Source organism: Falco punctatus, assembly GCF_963210335.1.
Source record: "Falco punctatus genome assembly, chromosome: 17".
Classification (NCBI taxonomy): Eukaryota; Metazoa; Chordata; class Aves; order Falconiformes; family Falconidae; genus Falco; species Falco punctatus.
Window position 1 is genome coordinate 1,954,870 of NC_137597.1, and position 19,470 is coordinate 1,974,339.

Consider the following 19,470-nt stretch of genomic DNA (forward strand, 5'->3'; position numbering starts at 1 on the left):
GATGGGACTGTGCAAATGACAGCCAAGTTCTCTGTGTCACCTCCCCGTCTGGTGTGGGTGACTTTTGCTGCTATACACCAAAACAAGAGTTTTACATTTCAGTGCTCCAGCTTCCGTGTGCTGATATTTTGGCGTATCACATAGTCACTTCTGAAAACCATTGGCAGATGTTTTAAAAATTGCAAGTGAAGGGAACAAACAGCTTGTGGGAGGGAAAAGATGGAAAAGTGAAAGGAAAATACGATGATTCCAGGGCACCCTGCCCTGCACGGGGCAGGGCATTGCATAGCAAATGGCAGAGTTTTTCAGAGACTCTTGATCATCCTCTTCTGATGGATTCATTTTGTCCTCTAAAGTACTGAACTGTATTAACAGTGAGCATCATAATCCCCCATTGCCTTCTGTAGTCTTGTATCTTCCTAAACTCCTGAGCTGAAATGTCTAATGATTACAGTTTTCAGCAGACATGATGACTTGACATCAGCTTGCAACAGTATTCTACTAAGCTCTTTTTAGGTTACGCTCACATTTCTTCTTTGCTACTCCTGATGACTTCTCTCTACACTAGGCAATACTGACGAGTATCTACACTGAAACAGGAACATGGTCCAAATTCTCAGGTCCAAAGCTATCAAGAAACTTACTCTTTTCTTGTTACCAAATGTATCATGTCATACGGTTGTTTCCAGTCCAGTGTGACATAACATAATTATAACCTATTGAGAGATGAGAGATGACCATATTCAAATGTAGTTTAAAAAAAAAGAAATAATGATGATATATGCATTGGTGGTAACAGACACCACATATGCATCTTCTCAATGTACAATATGCAGTACATGCACTATGCATAACCTGCTGAGTTTACAGGGCCTTAACTATTTCAGAAATTCACCTGGATTAAAGATAAGCTGCTGTGACTCCTTATACTCCTGTGAATTCTTGCCTTCTGGAGAGTGAGACAGAAGCATGTTAATGCCACACATTGATTGCACAGTTAAAATAACAGTGCCAGGATATGCAAGAGAACATTCCTTCAGTGTAATTAATCCAACCACATCGCCTTTTCTAGTGTCTTCTATGTTAAATGAGGACCAGAAAATAACATATCAGCTGGCAGAGACTCATTCAGACCCTTTCCCGCTTGCTTTTAAAATTTCTGCTCCCTTCTTACATGAATAACCGTGGTTTTTCTTTGACTTCAGTTCAATCCTAGACGAGAAATCACAGAATTTTTACAAGAAATGAAAGACAGCAAAAGCCTTCCAAAAATTACCACAGTGTAATCCACATCTTCACTCACAGATGCTTGAAACATAGGTGTCCACACTAAGATGATCACTGAGGTTACTATTTATTCAACAGAGACAGACAAATACTTCCAAAAGGCTATCTGCTTCTCCCTAGGTGAAATGCTGCTGAGCAATATCCCCAGCACAACAGGGCTAACGCTGGAAGTAGCTCAACACTCTCACTCCTCTGAAAAATACATCACCCTTGCCCACCTAGCCTTTCGCCCTTGCGTCACCCTTGCCCAGCTAACCAAGACTGGGCTATTTCCCAGCCCAGGCAGGAGTCTGCCTGCTTTTCAGCTGTGGAGACATTCTCTTTGGAGATGTGGCAAAGCTTCCACAGCTTTGAATGCAGAGCAGGAGCAAGACCTTGACTTGTAGATATTTCTAATCTACAAAAATAAACCAGATAGCCTGATGGCATGGGAGATCTGCCCTTCATTTTGTCTATCCATCAATCTGTCCAAATGAGATAGAGCAAGAGCCCATTCCCTTTTGCAGTCTGACTGGACACTAGTGATAGGGCCATTAATCAGTTAAGTGAATAAGGAAAACATTTGGGACTCACAGGATTTGGAGGTACTAGTGGTGTCACACAGTTATTTATGAGGTTCAGACAGTGGAACAGACAGACAAGATGTGACATAATTGCTGGCAGAGACTGGTGGGCAAAATTAGCCAAACTTGTAAAGAAGTGACAGGCAGTGACTGGTTCGGACAGAGGTGATGGGTCCAGAGGCACGGGATGTACCACAGACACTGGCACAAGCACAGTAAATGTGGAGTACAAAGCCATTAGCATAGACCACAGCAGAAGACTTGAATCATCTTTATTTTTTGATTATATTAAAGGCAACAGATGTACCATTCTATTTCTCTTTGTAATTCATAAAAATCAGGACAGTTCTAACACAACAAATATTTTGTGTTGGACACAAATATCAAATTGTGCTCAGTCTTAAATTCTAGCTGAGCTTTACACCAGAAACCCAGGTACTCACTAATAAGGATTTCTCACTGAAAATTTCTCTTTTAGCTTTGGGTTGGCTTTCTTTGTTTATTTGTTAACTTTAAGTAATATTTTCAGCTTGAGTCTTCCCATTTCAGAAGATTTTTAAAGAAAAATCTCAAAGACTTTGGTTAGAACCACAGAACTGAAGGCCAGCAACTGCAGAAGTGCAACTTCATGACAACTTCTGAGCAGGTCACAGAGGGGGAACGTCACAAGCACTCCAGTGATGAATGGTCTTATGTAGAGTGGGGAGGAATGCCCAAGGATCAGATTTTGTGTGACTTATCCCTTCGGTAAATCTATACTTGACTTGATCTTCTCTTCTGCCTCAGGGATTATGAATATAACATAAGTGATTGCTCATGCTGTCCACAATTTACGTACGCATACTCCAGATACTCCACAGCTATTTATTTATGAAAGTGGCACTGATAGAAAATGCCAGAAGGAGAGACACATTATCTGTATTTTCTAAGTGAATGAAAGCAATTAAGGCCCAACAGTGATGAAGAGGACAGTGAATTCACGTCAGTTTGGTGAAGCAGGTATGGGATGACCACACGACAACAGGTCAGTCTGTTCCTTTTGATGTCCACAACATACCTATGAATTCTTTCATAATTTACACGTGCATTTTCATACAGTCAATAAATTTAAAGCAAGCATAACAGAGCAAATACAACAGAGTTCTACTAAACATCCAGAAGAAAAAATAACACATCCCTACTTACTGTCCCAAGAAACAATGTGTCCAAGATAAAAAAAAACAAAAAACAAAAAACAACAGCATTAAAAACCATAGTGTACCTGGGCCACAAGCCCTATGTTAGCTCCATGGGACAGTTACAGGAGATCTCCAACAGCCTGCCATCTTACTGGGGCAATCAACGTATGCTGTAGGAGACCACTCCTCCCAGAGCATTTTCAACAATTTTCAGACCTACTGCAACCCAGAGCAATGCCTACTGTGACAGTGAAGGTGTCACTTCATCCTCCCAACTCTGTATCAGCCCTACACAAATCTCAGCAGCGACATAACCAAACTCACTACCTTGTAAGTTGAACTTTGGAGATGATCCTGCTTGAAGGATGTCTCCTGGCACCACGGTGGCTCTGTCTGTTGGCTCAGACCACAGAGCTCTTCATAGGTGTTCAACAGGTCTCTTGGTCACAGATATTAGCGATCTGTATGAAAGAAGCCACGCCCCTTATTAATCTGTTGTAAATGTCACTAAGTGGCAAAAGAAATGACAAGTTCTTGTCCCCCACACACCTCTCCACTCTCCTAGAAGCTAAGTCTGTGCTCAGTAGCTGCCAAGTCAGGGCGTCTCTATACTGTGCTGTGCGCGGTTGTAGGGGGCTCGTTACCCGCCCATGCCTCCCACAGCACCAGGGGAGGTGCAACTGAACCCCACTGCCTTTGGCAAGCCTCAACCAAGGCAGTGGGCCAACTTGGTCAGATGCGACCATCAGTCAAGGCAATGCTGGATTTCCAAGTGTAAGCTGGGTCAAGACTTTGTACCTCAAGGAAGGACAAACATTTGGGCAGATCAACGGCTTGTCCAAGGAAGGGACAACCTGTACATCCAAGTTTTGTAGGACACACCAGTAAACTGTTTCTCAGAGGTCGTTGAGTCCTCAGGAGATCTCATAATTGCTTAGCAGAGAAGTAAAACCGGTGAACTATTGCGTTTGTGTATGGGGCAACCATGCCTGGGCTTGGCCTTCATAAGTAAAGTCTTTCAGTCTGTGCTGTTCTGAGAGGTCTGAAAGAAATCCAGTTCCTCCTAGAACAGCTTCACCACTACAGCCAAAACAGACATCTCAATTCACAGTCTTTCCTTCCAACAGCCACAGGCTGATCCCTGCTCCCATGAGCAGCAAGAAGGCCCCTTACTTCCATGGACAGGTTTACCCTAGAAGTGCAAGTGCCCCAAAATCTTTTGCTTCCAGTCTGCCCTTGCAACCTGTAAGCCTTTCTTCCTCTACTCAGAAAACTCACTTAGAAGCAAAGGTGCCTCTATTTAGTTCCTGATGTTCACAGAGATGGCCAGTCTGGGATCTTCTCCCAGCACCACTACATGCAGGCAACAAAGCCTACTCAGTCTGGGAGTCTACTTGCCTTCGTGTCTGGCTAAGAACTTACAATCTTTTTTTCCTTTGCATTGTGTGCCATACTAAATCCTCACATTCAGCTCTGAGATTCTGGCTCCAGAAGTTGGCAATGGAATTACTTTTGTCATGCTGACCTCCAGAACAAGGTTTTCCTCTGGTTTCCTATCAGGAGATTAGAGTTCTAAAAGCTGCCTTTAATGGGAAAAGGAACATAAAGTAAAAACTTGGTCCTATAGCTAGGACTCGTGTTACACAGGACAAAGACAGAAGAACCACAAAAAGCACCGTTTCTGCTAATCTTAGAAAGATGATCTTTCAGTGTTGGTAGCAGTATGATTCGTCAGCTGTTCTGAAACAGCTATCAAAAACTTGTCCTTTGCAGGGCTGGGGATCACCATTTTAATCAACAATTTGAAATGTGAAAATGAAATTCTGGAGTAATTTTCTTCATTCCTTCTTTCTTTTTGACAGTTATTGCTGGCGACCGTATTTATACCTTCCCAGTGCAAAAGAAAACATGTTGATAGAGGAAAATGTGATTGTTCAAACTGATGCTTGGGCTAAAATCATTCCGTTCTACATCTCTTGTTGCATTCACAGTGATATAAAAGTAGAAGCAATTCCAAAGTCAAATATAAACAATTTGAAAGTTAACAAACTAAGAAAATAAGACAACAAGGACTTTCCATCTGCTGCTGGAAAATCCTCGCAATCAGGAGCGGACACTGTTTTCTAGTGGTGTCCCAGTGGTTTCCCACAACATCTTTCTCTGCCTGTTTTGGCCAATGATCACCCCAAGGACACTTCCTCAGACATTAGTCTTACTGGTCCGGGGCAGCAGTTATGTTACTTTGTTGACCAAATGCTTAACCTTAACATTAAGTAGCTTTAATAAAACCAGTTGCTACGCAAGACTCAAAAGACAGCGACACTTCATGTAAGCCATAGGAACGCTCCCAGAGGAAGCATTTATTAGCTTCTAGTAAAGGCTGATTTCAGCTCTCATCAACTGCAGCAAGAGCCGTCCGCGTAGCAGAGTTAGCTCAAGCAAAGGACCTGAGCCATCCCAGAGGCACAAGGCTTACTGCTGTTCCCCTTCCCAATGATTTTCTCCCCACTGAAAGCCCACAGCCGATGATATTTAGTCTCAAATCAAAGACATTTCTATCAATGTGTCATTTCCATCAATGCCACTTTCATAAATAAATAGCTGTAGAGTATCTGGTGTATGCGTACATAATAAAGACAATTTAGCTGTTGGTCTCTGCCTGAACAACTGAGGAATTCCTAATTAGATAGGCAGTTGGGTCTAGCAAGTACCAGGAGAGCCACAACTCTGCCTGGTCCATTGAACCTGGACCTGATAGAGCTTTGACCTATTTCCAGCCCTGGTTTTACAGTTTTCTTGGCGGGGAAGGCAGGGAGACCTCTCTTACAGATGGACTGACAACTTAAAACCATCTGTGACAGAGCAGAGTCCTCCAAGAGACTGACCTTCTTCCATTTCACAGTTTGCTTTCCACCCGCCCACCCAAAAGTCCTGTTAACCCCTGCATGCCAGTGGATAAGCTACCACATACCACTGAAAACCTGCAAAATGTCATAATGAATCCTGGCACATTCAGCAGCGGTCACTGCTTTCACTGCAAAGGGGACACATTTTTCCCTGGAAGCAAGTTCATTCCCCTAATGAAGGGCAGTGAAGAAGTGTCAAGAAGCAACAGCTGCAGGACAGTTATTTCAGGACTGAATCGAAAAGTATATTTTATCTGGAAACAAGACTATTCCCACTATTCCTGTCTTCTGTTTTCCCTGCAATTCCCTTCTTCAGCATATCAATATGAAGTCTACCCATTCTGACCAGTGACACTGGCACAACTCTTCTTATAGACAATTGGTGCCCACCACATGGCTCAGACAGAGCAAGAAGTGAAGAAACCAAGACCTTGTAGGTCCAAAAAGCTGACCGGACTTTCCAGTTCACTAACAGATGACCAAGGTCAAAAGTTAGTCTTTTACTTGAGTCGATTGGCCAAGCCACACCATTGCCCTGCAGCGTGGGGGTCCGGTCAGTCGCTGCGCTGAAGGTCAAGGCGATGTCAGGGAGGCTTTGGGGCAGAAATATTCAGAGATATGTAACAGGTCAAGGTATGCAAAGCTCAGAACTTGGGTTCAAAGGCTACTTCAACATAATTGCAATGAGAACCCCATAAACACTGTACACAAAAAAAAAAAAAAAAAAAAAAAAAAAAGTTGCATTCATTCAAGGATGGGAAAGGGCATAAAAAATGGAATAAAGGTCCAAATTCACTGAAGACTACCAGTTACCTGCATTCCTACCGCCACCCAACATACCGCATCGAGTCAGGTGAGTCTGACAGTACCGATCTTGCTAGTCATGTATAAGTAAAAGGACATTTTATCATTCAGATCAGGCCATGGACCCGGTGGGTCACAGGAAGACATTTTATTTTTACCAGGAGAATGTCCTGCACCAGGATAAGGAATAGTCACACCACACAAGTGGGTGCCGCAAATGAGTCTTCTGGACTCATAGTATTTTATTTGAAATATATGTGATGTACCAAGTATTGAGTACTCACAGCTCACTTTGATTTCAGTGGAAGAAGCTCATGCTCAGCCCAGTTCCTCAACATCAGCTCATCCATGTTGTACACTCCAGAAGAAATTTAAAGGACTATTTTAAGGCTCGAAGCCTTGGTTATTTTACCTCCCACACCCAAGATGCCACTCTGCCCCTTTGCTACCAGCAAGCTGAGGTCTGTCATCACTGTTCACGCAGAGCCATGATTAGACCCACTGCTGTTAGCTGGACTTTCAGACGCTGAGATGCAACTCAGCATAAGGAAAAGATTAGAATCAGGGTAACAAATTCAAGAAGCAGCAGCGCTCTGCTTTCACACTGTAGATTAGCTCCCTGCTTCCCACGGTGCATGGAATTCCTTCTATTCCCTTGGTCAGGACCGATTTAATCTGTTTGCAGCCATGACTGACTGGAGGGGTTTGCTAGCATGATCTATGATTTCTTTCTATCTGATCTATGATATCCTTTCCCTTACGATAGCTGCTCTAATGACTTTCTTACATGCTCCAATGCCTAGGCTGGCCAGTGTTGGGTTTCACTTACCAGACTCACCAAAGATGCGATTAAACATCAACATGTTACCAGACATACCACCCCACCAGTACTTTTCACCCCTCCTTGAGATACTGAAAAAAACAACATTTTAACCCGCTGTGTGCTTTAATGAATATAGAAAGTAAGGCGTGCCTGCATCGCTTTCATTTGACCCTATATGGCCACTGGACTTTGCCAAATGTCTTCTTCTCTATCCACATTTAAATATACATTCACTATGTATATTTGAACCGCTTTGCATACGCCACCCCTTGGCCGTGCAGAGGGTTAATAAAGCTCACTACAAACAGCGAAAAAAAAATAAATAAAATTGTGCTATTCAGATGCCACAAAAGACCCAAGTTATAAGGCTTTTTCTCATTCCTGCTCCCCCCTCCCCTGGCCCCGCTTCAAACTAGAGCACACAACAAATACCCCGCTTCTGGTTTATTTATTTGTTTCCCCAACCTCTCAGTGGCAACAGATGAAAAAAGCCCAGTCCTCGCATGACAAGCTATTTTAATATTTCATGCTCTAATGTCCCAGGAAGTTTGACACTGAAACAAACAGTAAGAAAATCTCTCTGAAACACCAAGAGTCCGCAGCATGTACCACCTTCCCGCTTTCTCTGCGGGACATCTGAATATTATTGTCGGCATTGTTCTAGTGCTGCCCTGCCTGACCTTTGCCTGCCCAAGTTAACATGGTGCCAGAGGACTCCCGTCGCTGGGAATGCCATCCCATTACTTCTGAAGGTTGTTCTCTGTCAAACTCTCTCCTTATCCAGCACTAAATAATGGAATAAAGTAAGTGTCATCCTGAGACAGAAAACTATGCCAGCATCCAATGGAGAAATAACTAAAACAGAAATAATCACAGTGGAAAGGACAGCATCTCCCCCCTTTTACCCCTCCTTGCTCCAGGAATCCTGCATTTTCACAAAAGTGTTGCAGTGTCCTCCCTTCTGCAGTCATGAAACTAGCAGGGTCTGTCACTCCCCATCAGTCACCCTTCCCGCCTTGTGAAGGGGATCGCAAGGAGCTCAAACGCACCTTGGCTCACAGCAAACACGGCTACCGAAACAGGTACACAGCACCCACCTGCCTGTGCCACCGCAGAGGTCCTCTTCTGCCCTGACAGCTGTCCAAGCTGCAGCTCCCCCCAGTCCTTTCTGCAGTCAGTGCTCAGTTGTAAGATCAGTACTGGGTCCTTGGGATCCTCAGCTGCTCCCTCCGTCTCGCCTTCTGCCTCCCCTTCTCTCACACTTAAATCTCTCTCTCGCCCTCTCCCTCTGGTAGGTGAAGCCTGTCACAGGGCTGTTAGCCTGTGAGACATCCAGATGATATTTTTTTATGGGAACCTGATGCACCTGCCTCCTATTCATTATTATTTCAGTCCATACCAGTAATGGTGCTGGACAAATTTGAGATTAACATAATTCTTCACCATTTCACAAGTCATTGGAGTGGTGCTTTTTCTGCAGATTGTGTTTCCTCTTCACAGCAACTCATTAAAAACTTTGACACAGCTGAATGGCTCTGGATGTTTTAAAGGAAACTGCAGCTTTATTGGTTTGAAACCAATCTCAAGAACAGCTAGGGTTACTAACTTCGGTTGAGTGGCCAAGACATTTAAAGATGAGGCGTCTCCAAATATGCTCCTTTTAAAAATAACTCTTTGAAGAGTTAGTATTACAAATATAAAGGATGAACAGAACATTTCACAGCACCAGTTCACAGAATTTATTAGCTTGCAGTTGAAAAGCATGAGCCTGCACTCCAGTGACATGGCTGAGAGCAGCCTCCCTTACCTGCATAGCTGTGCATACCCCTTGGAACTAAAGGTACCTCAGAAGCATTAGCAGGCAATTAGGAACCGTTAGGTCAGGCTGGAAATGGAGATCAGATGTACGGACTAGGTTCTGCTTATCAGGAAAGGCTTCTTCTGCTAGGAGACATTTATCCAGAGTCACCTGGAGCTAATCTAGATAAAACAATGAAAACAAAAGAGAGTCCCAAAATAAAAGAGCCTAAGGCAGGGGATGAAGAGGTTTACACACACAGTTTCCTCAGCTTGCAGAGGGTAGTGGGCACCCATGGACTACCCAAAGCTCTCCTTGCTCCCACCCCTCGTAGGTTTGCAAGCTACAGACATTTCTGGTGTTTCACTGCCCACATTGTTCACCTCAGGGACAGTCACACCTTGGGTGATAATGTCAGCCATACTCACTAATCTCAAAGGCAATCCTGCACAAACTGTGAGGGAAGGCGCACACAAGCACATCAGAGCTTTTAAAAAGCAGATGGATAAAGTTCAGCAGCTTGTCCTCTTCAAGAAATAAAATGTGCTTGTGGCATAGGCTGTACATGAAGCACTTCAAGCACTGAAACGTGGGCAAAGTCCACAGCCCCAACGATGTAACCTAGCCTGGAATCACACCAGCTAGTCCAGCGCCATCCAACAGGAGATGCAAGAATCTAAGGAAAACATAATTTTCAAAGGTTTTGCTTCTAACCACTTGAAAGCAAACCCACACACACCAGGCAAGGGGCCTATTGCACCCCACATAAAACTATACCTCCAGTGCACCAAGCCTCGGTAAGCCCTTAATTGTTAAGAAGGCACAGCAAGAAGTATGAAGATGAAGTAGCAGGAGGACAGCAGTTTTGCTTGTACTTTTATGTACTTTCCAGGAAACCAGATAACTCAAATGGGGTTATCATTCCCTAACCCTTTTACTTCAGATTAGCCAGTTTTTTGAGTTTGGATTCTCAGTCCCTTGACATCACAGTGGCCAACTGAAATCTGCTGAGGATTTCCTACCTTGCCCATCAATAGCTAAGCATCCTTCTTGTAAATGAGAGCGCTTTAGCTGTCGCACAATCTGCTGAAGTTATACTGGAACAGATTTAAGCCATAAAGCGCAGGTGACATCCCAAAGAATCACATTTACACACATTTGCAGTCAGCAAAACAAAGAAGGTCCCATTTCATGTGGTAGAAGAGAAAAAAGGTCTTCTGCTGCAAAAAGCAGAGTACTAACAACCCAGGAGATGCTAAAATCAGTCTGATGATAGACTTGAAAATATGTCCCAGTTACCAGACCTCAGAAACCCAAAGGGCAGCCTTATGTAATGTGCTTTACTTAGCAATCCTGACACATCCCTTTCCAATAACCCACTTCAACAAATTGTACGCCTGGGTATTCCCTTCCCTTTGACAACCCTCATAAATATTATTTCCTATCAGACATGTGAGAGAACTCTACTGGAAACCCACCAAATACTATGACCGCACTGACCTGAGGATGTGAGATTCCAATTGTAATTTCATCCCAAATTAGCAAGTGGTTATTGGTTGTCTCAAAATTGCATTTGTCAGGAATGAAAATTCTTTGCCAAAATAAGCCATTCAGATTTATTTACGACACAGACAGATTTTGTTACTCTCCCACAGAGTATTATCCTAAAACACTGTCAGCTTGACCAGCTCTGGCCCTCTCCCCTTCCACGTTTGCAACCCAGTCATTAAATTGTCCGTTAGAAGTTGTACTGAGGGCACAAAAACCTTCACACCTCTACATCAAATGAGGATAAAACACGGAAACAACCTACTAGTGCATTAAGCCTGAGAACCCTGAACCTCTGCTGTGACAGACTAAGAATACAATCCACTTTGTGCTCTTCTCAAGCTTTATGCTCAAAAAGCATGGAGTCTCAAGGAACTGGACATGGACACTAGAGACAGTTGTACAAATTGTCACATCTCAGCCATTTTCATACTCCCAGCATGTAGTCTTGACAAAAGTGTCCCACAGCAAGGCACAACAACACTGCTTCAGACCCAAAGCACAGGCTCCACACCAAACCAGGATGCAGCCTGGCAGCAAAGCATCCCTCTGAGGGACCAAAGATCCATTTTGATTATGTGTGTCATCTCTCAAGCATCCAGCCAGAACAATACATCACAGTCCCTTCAGGCACCTGAGCACGTACAATTCACTATTGCCTTCAAAGGCCACACTGTGTCAGTAATCACTGGAAGTCTCGCCTGTAGGGAGGCTGATCTCAGGTACCCGGCTTCTGTGGAGAACAAGCCCATGAGCTGAATGACCTACCCAACAGCCAGGAGCTCGGCATAAGCATCCGGACATCAAGTGGAGGGTATGGTTCAAAACCAGAAACTCTACCAAGTAAAGTGCTGGGGATCCCCTCAATTACCCAGGCCCAGGGCATAAAGGCAGACTCCCCTCTTAGCTGTCCTACAGCCTTCTGCCAAAGGGGCAGTGAGCACCTGTGAGGCAGAGAAGACAAGTTACTGAAGCATCCAAAAGCACTCAGAGCCTTCCCGGGGGTTCAGCTACAAGACAAACTAAGGGCCACCGCCACCAGAGCTTCTTTTTCAACTATTGCACGTCCCTTTTCCCCACCCCTCAGCCACCCACATCCACCAGATCAGTAACTGCATCTTCAGAATAGCGGCAGGAGGACATGAGAATGCCCCAGGTACTGTCACATAAAAAAAGATGGGCCAAAACCTAAGCAGCAGGGATAACCAAACTGGGTCAGAAACCATTCACCTCTTCCAGCCTTCTTCAAATGGAATTAGTATGTGCCAAAGGGGATTCACTGGAGCTCACCTGACCCAGAACCACTCCTGCCCTTGTAAGCTCTGATTGCTATCTGGGTAACCTGACCTCTGCCTGTGGGCACAAACCAGGCCAGCTGACACTAAGCAAGACGGTAAGTGTCCAGCCTACAAACGCCTCCTTGGTCCTGGCCCAAGGCAGGTCCGATATCACCCTCTCACTCTGGCTTGGCTGACAGTTGCAGGGATCCTGATGGCCTTGTGAGGGCTTTTACCACACCATGAAGGCAGCTGAGCTTTTTGCCCCCAAACACCCCGTGGCAGCCAGTTCTCTCGCTTGTTCTCCCACGTGATAGTGACCCAGTGTGTGACAGTCACAGGCCTTTACTGCTCGCTACCAGTCACAAGGCCAGCCCAGGGTCCTTAGCAGGGAAATACCTGTAAGAGCTGGATGCTGGGGAGCAGGCGGGGCTGGGCTGGTCCCCGATGGAAGGGGCAGCCCCAGCAGCAGCAGGGACCTTACTAACCAGGTGCTCTCACCCAGCACCTGATGCGGGCTAGCGGAGAGGCGATGGTAAAAAGTCAAGTCCAAGGTCAACCTGGGAAATCCACACAAGAGTTCAGGCACCAGCCTGAATACAGGTGCAACTACAGCAAAGGGCAGGAGGGGGACAAAGGCCCAGGCCTGAGTTTAAGTAGAGCTCCTGGGCCATAAGTGGAGGGTGTGGGAAGGGGTCCCATGTGAGGATGCTCAGGGCAATTAAGGCCTATTAGTGCCCTCAGAGCCCCATCCCTGGATTTCAGAACTTTATTCCTGTGACACAGCAGCTCGCCCAGGCCTTGCAACCAAAAGGGGCTCAGCACCATGCTTCAAATTCAGCTCCCCCTTCCCTCCCACTCTGCCTTCCCTAAATTGTCCTGCTTCTATGGGTGGTTCTGCTCTTCTGCTGACTTCTAGGCCCAAACAACCTCTCTATTCCCTCAGCAGCACTCATCTGCCCCAGGTGCCTTCCCTGTTCATGACTGAAGGGGATGGTGGGAGCAGAGCCAGGGGGAGGGGCAGGTAGCAAGCAGAAAATGCACCGGGCAATGGACAGGCAGTCAAGTACAGAGGTTTACCTCCCTCTCCTCTCACTCCCCAGCATATGACAGGAAAAACTGTACCATTTCATTGAACGTACTCTTCACTACTTTGGAACTAAAGAGGAAAGTCCATTTTTGTTAGGAGATTCTGTTTTTCTGAAATTTCCAGACTGAGATGCTGCTCCCTTCCATGCTCTCTCAGCCTCTAGAATGAATCTATGCGATCCCACTTTAAACAACATGGCAAGACTTTTCACAAGGAATTTAATTTGGTTCTTGTGCCATTTCCTCACTCGAGTATATGCAGTGGATTGATCAATGCTGTCTACACAACAGTCTTCATCCAAGTTCATCCCTGGAGGTACCTGCTCTTCACACTAATGTTGACTTTCTAAAAATTACTTTGCCTTTCAAACTAAAGCTGACTTTCTAAAAAGCATCACAGACAGTAATCTTTCTGTTTAGGATCAAAACTGCAACTAGCTCTTGTGGGAAGGTCTCAGTCGTCTTCAGCAAAATAGTTCCTTGCTAGGGATGCTCAATTCATTGTGCTGTGAAGCTGTACCAGCTGTGTCCCCAACCACAGGGCTCTCCTTTAGTCAGTTATTCCATTGACCCAGGGATGAGACAAGCACAGAACTGGAGGTGCCCAGTAAAGAGCATCAAAGAATGATGGTCAGACTGCCATGTGGCCTAGTGCTTGGCTGTGTTAGATCATGAAGTCACTGCCAGACTTCAATGCTTCTGAAGATACAAAATTTCATTTTTCAATGAACATCTCAGTTTGAAGTGTCCAGACCTGACTAATAGGTCAGTACCTCAAGCCTTCCCTGACATCACTGGGATCACCTGGATGCACATGTCTTGGTGCCCACATGCTGGGAAGACCACTGGGATATAACGTGCATGCATGAGTCTGAATGAAAGAAATAATTTTATTTTAAAATAAAATCACCTTCCCCTCCTTTAACATCTCACACTGAGTTCTGTCATCTCATTGCAATGTTACTCCCTATGACACAGCTAAGTTTGCAACTGCCTGGGAAAGGCAGAGCCTCCGAATGGGAACCAGACGATGATACAACATCTTGTGGACCAGTTTACATCCCGGTCTCTGACAGTCTCCAGGGCGTACTTTTTATGTATTGCCTTTGGTGACATTCAGTTGCATGTGCTCTATATTTTCCACCACCAAGCACGTTCTGCCTGCTCTCAGTCAGGCAGACAGGCAGGCTCCTGTCTGGTTGAAGGGTAGAGGGACATAGTGAGCAGGTCACTTTTCAAGGCAGACGGATGGATAGACGCATCACTGAAACAGGCAGGATAATGTCAGGGGTGCTGATACGTCGCAGCCAGACAAGGAGAAGAGAGGAAAGGAGGAGTGGGTGTCAAGAGTCGGGTCCTGTGTCAGAACGGGTGATGGATGAGGGAGGACTGTCTTCTGGGAAGGGTGGCTGGGGCAGACAATATCAGTGCCAGGAACTGAGCAGAAGGAAACAAGACCCACGAAAAGGCCCTGATTAACCCTTCATTTAGACAGAACTAGTCTGTGGCTCTGAGGCAAACTGAACAGCAAGCAAATTGCTTGCAGTTTGGGCCTTCACAAAGTCCAGCATGTCCTTGTCAATCACTTTGACAGATTGGGTCCTAGATGGTTCAGAGCTGTCAATGACCATGACAGTGAATGGGTCATCGTCTCAGCCACTCATGCTTTTCAGCTTCATTCAGCTTATTTTCCAGGCATATCTCATTTTACACTCACCACTTTCACTCCTCTCTTTTCACCCAGTAAGTGTTTCTACTTTGAAGGGGTTGTAACCAGAGCAAAGGTATTATTCCTTCCACAGTGACCATACAGGGGTGGAGCTGTCTGTGCAGCCCATGATGGACCACAGAAGAGGAGAAACCTCACATGTGTATCATCCGAGATGGCTGGCCTGTATTCCTCAGTGGCACTACAACTTTGACCCCCTGTGGTTCCTCAGGGCCAGCTGGGTCACGCTGACAATTCCCCAGTCCTTGTTGGGAGGAGGAATGCACTAGTGAGATGCTCCTCTTCACCATCCTTAGCATTCCTTTCATGGCAATATTAAAGAACTTGTGTTAACACTCTGAACTGGCAACAGCAGCAGAGTGGGAGGCTGCTGATGCAGGAGCGTCAATCTGGCACAGAGAACAAGACTTCTAGCAGCCCAAGAAGACACAGAGAAAAACTCTGGAAAGCTTTAAAAAGCAGGGAGCAAACAAGTAAACCATTAACTGTTGCTACTCACCTTCTGCAAGAATATGAAGACACAATTTCTGGGCTTTGTGTTTATTGAAACATGTCCATCTTTCGAAGTATAATTTTAGTTCTCTGTCCCATACAAATACACTAAAAATTCAACTTTTTCATCCTGGTGTATTATTTTCCTATCTATCCATCATCTTCTAAGTGGCTATCTCGTATTCCAGGTACCCTTCTTTTCCCTGTCCTCTCTCTTTATTTATCCTGTTGGATAACTTGTATCTTCTTTGTAGCTTATGAACTTATATCTCATTGATAAGAACATTGAGATCTGCAGTTTGTCTTCTCTGGAAGGGTTTTGGCCTCCTTCCTGACTCTCTAGGTATGCCTGCAAAAATAGAACATGCGCATTGCTGACTTATGACCATATCCTTGAGAAATAAACTTCCTTAAACAACAAGCCACAGCCGTCTGAGGCAGAAGCCAAGATATACTGGCCTTGCCACATGCCACAAAGGTCAACAGACCCAAACTGCCAGATCAGACAGCGGGACAGAATGCCAAAAGCAAAGGACATATAAATCTAATGACTGTCATCTTAACTATGTCAGCTGATTTCTGAGCTCAACCAAGAGGGTCAAAGGAGAAGGATGGTCCCAGTTTACCTTTACAAGTCTCAATGAACTGAAGCCTCTTTTAAACACAAGTAGTTATAGCAGTTCCTTAATTGTTTGAACACGCAGGAAATGTTCTTTAACACTCACCTATATGGTGTATCAGGCAAGAAGTCTACAGGTCCCAGGCAGCCAGTCACACCGACCTGGTCAGAAGGTGGCAGGAAAGCTGTGAGAGTCTACAAAGCAGCTGAGGCCTGTAGTGCTCTCTGCTGCATCAGCAAGAACATGGCCAGCAGGTCCAAAGGAGCAGTTCTTCCCCTCCTTTTCTGAGGCCACATCTGAAGTAGTATGTACAGGTTTTGGCTCCCCAGTTAAAAAAAAAAAAGGTCTGGACATACTGGAGTGAGTCCAGTGGAAAGCCAACAAATAGGAGGTTCAGTAGGGGGTTAGAGCCCATGAGGCAGACAGGCTGAAGGAGCTGGATGCTTTCAGCCTGGAGAAGAAAGGATGGGGAAGGTCTGAATTTCAATCTCCTGTGCTACCTAGGGTGGCTTACAGCGAAGGCAGAGCCAAACTCCTATCATCACAAGAAACAATGGACACAAGGTACAAGAGCAGTTCCAATAAGATGTTAGGGAAAAAAAATCCCGTGAGAGTGGTCAAACTCTGGAACAACAGCCCAGAGAGATCATATCTCCATCCTTGGAGATATTAACAATTTTACTGGATAAGTACTTTCTGTGTACAAGTACTAGGGCAAAACTGAAGGAACTTGCTTTGTTAAAAAATGTGGAAACAGGTGAAGGGCTAAAAGAAGATAACAATCATGAATACAGTAGAGATCAAGATGAAGGTGGAGTGACAAGGCATATCAGCAAAGGCATGACCATAAAGAAAGAAGGGCAAGCAATACAGAAAAGAGAACTTCTGAGAGTCAACAACCATCTTGATAAACCATCCCCCATAGAGCAGGTTGGGGTGGAAGCTTCCAAACCTCAGCATGCCAGAGTCAGGGATTTAGGATTCCTGGCAACATTTCTCTTCTAATGGTCTTGCTTGCCATTGAAGTCTGTCATTAAGGCTCTACAAAAAATTGCTGACATGCTACAGTCTGATATCAGTTATTATTAACAACTAGGAAGTCCTAGTTTATTAAAGGAGTAAATTTGTGCATGCTCAGAGAGGATACAAGTTACTTTCATCTGCTTTAAGTGAGGAAGAGACCTTGCACGATCAGGTTCCTTTGACCTTGCATGGGTGTATGAAAACACCAATCCTGCCAGGGCCATTATGGCCTGTTCCTACACTCAGGACCCTGACTCTAACCCTCAAGTCTTTGGCATGGTACAAAGTCAATTTTAAGTGTAAAGATAATAGTTCAGCTATTTAATCCCTACATTGGGGCAGATTTTCATCTATCTGGTCCTTGAAATCTGTTGGTTTCATTTCATCTATACGTTCCATAACTTTCTGAGACTTCAGTCTGAGAGAGGCTCCAGCGGAGACACTCACAAATGAGAAACCAAAGAGTAGGGACCTCCACACTGAACACAGATATAAAAAAAATATTGGGCTTTTTTTCTGCTATGACCTTAATTTTCCAGCACACTTCCTTCACACCTTCTTCACACCTAGAGATTCTGTCAGGTTTCTTGTCCTGATAAGTTTGAGAAAGGATGTTTTAGTAGTTTTTATGCCTTTTCCAACCTGGTTTGTTTTCAAAATCAGGATATGCTGTGTTCAAGAAGTGACAAATATCAACCACAGGAGGATAGTACAAATTCCTTAAAACAGTGAAAAAATCTAGACAAAAAAAGAAGATTAAATGGGTTCACTCTGCAGTGTTGAGAGGGTGAGAATGTGTGAAGCCTCAGTTTTCAATAATAATGACAGTGATAATGATGACAACAAAGCTGACATGAGAACAGAGGGAACAGAAACAGAAATTACCGTGAAAGCAGTGGAAGAAAAACTCCATGTGCAATTCCAGCTGATGAAGTATTGCTGTTAGAAAAATATCAGGGCCAGCTTTCAATCTCAGTTTTTGAGGCCTACACCAGAATACGGGGAACACTGCTGTTTGTTCATATTCAGGAACAATTTTCTTAAGTAAGAAGGTGTGTGGAGATGGCATCATGGGCTGTTCAAGGTAGTGAAGAGCAAGCTATATTAAAAAAGAATGAATAAGGTTAGTTTGTTCAGCCCAGCCAAGGAGAGAAGGGGGGAAAATACTATTAAATACCTTACAAAAGTAAATATCAAAAGGGGGGACAAGGTGAAAGAAGGACAAATGGAAATAACTGACTATAAAGAGGAATATCAGGAGATTTTTAACTATTAAATCTGACTAATACAGCCTCCTAGTTAGAATAATAAGGCAGAGCATCTGACAGAGTTAACAGAGGTTTATTTATTTTATAATGGGAACTCTGTGACACAACTTTCTGCCGCTCAGATTCAGAGGTCTTTTCTAAGGTCAGGAGTGAAGTCTGGGAGGACAAATGGCCCGGAGACACTGAACTCAGAAACCCTTGGCTGCAGTAAATGCCATTTGGGAGTGACTTGCTGTACAGTTATTTTGGCAATTTGTTGTCCCTGCCCTCAGGCATTCTCTTCCAATAGCCAAATCATAGTGAACTTTGTGCACAGCACGGTAGGGCACCCATCTACCAGGCCAGCAGCAGGGCAATGAAGAAAGCTTTAAGTAAGACAGTGTACTCATTTGAACTAACAAGCCAGCATTACACAAGCTTTAAGCGCTACCAACATCCAGGCCAGTGATGCCCTTAGAATAGAAGGTCCCAATTCTCACCTGCTAGCAAGACCTCCACATCTTTTAGGTAGAAATCACAGTTTGGTATTTCATAGAGGCAGAAATACCTCTGTTGTGTGTCTGTCTTCTCCTATGTCAGTTATAGTGGTGATTCTTCCATCATTTGGTGTGTAGATGCGTGTATTTGTGTGCATGCCTGCTTGACAGTACTTGATTTGATTTGCTGAGTGCTTCAGGGCCTAAGAATCACAACAGTTGTCTTAGGGTTCATAACTCTGCTGACTTGCGATCAAGAATGCGGAAAGCTGTGACCCAGAGTATCCACTCCACCTCCTTCGGCATCCGGCTGACAATTGAGCTGACAGCAGAGCTAATGCTCCAGCATGCTCAGTCTAGTGGGCTGACTCCCCTGCTACAGACTATAAATTACACACGGCCAGTTTTAACACCTCTTGATATAGTTATGCATAAAAGCTTTCAGTCCTAGTGGCTCTGTAAGTGGTCCGCGCATCTGCCTGCCCGAACAGGTGTTAATAATAAGGAAATAACCTCCCTGGTGAGAGGAATTTTAGAAGCTGTGAGGAGGGGTTGCAGTGGCAGGGAGGACAGTGTGAATGTGGCTGTA

The 19,470-nt window shown here is 44.6% G+C and overlaps 1 protein-coding gene across 50 annotated transcripts in view; it reads right to left on the reverse strand.

The window, feature by feature from the left end:
* The window catches only part of IGFN1 (immunoglobulin like and fibronectin type III domain containing 1), a 60,536-nt gene that overhangs the window by 30,244 nt on the left and 10,822 nt on the right, over positions 1 to 19,470 (reverse strand). For 48 of the 50 annotated variants that reach the window (XM_080367035.1, XM_080367021.1, XM_080367025.1 and 45 more), the window contains exons 1-2: positions 8,659 to 18,236; positions 3,356 to 3,489 (exon numbers count right to left, since the gene is read on the reverse strand). The gene's annotated coding sequence lies outside the window, so the exon portion shown is untranslated. Of the gene's footprint in view, positions 1 to 3,355; positions 3,490 to 8,658; positions 18,237 to 19,470 lie in introns of those variants that run through there. The other 2 variants (XM_080366997.1, XM_080367008.1) reach the window with 2 other exon arrangements.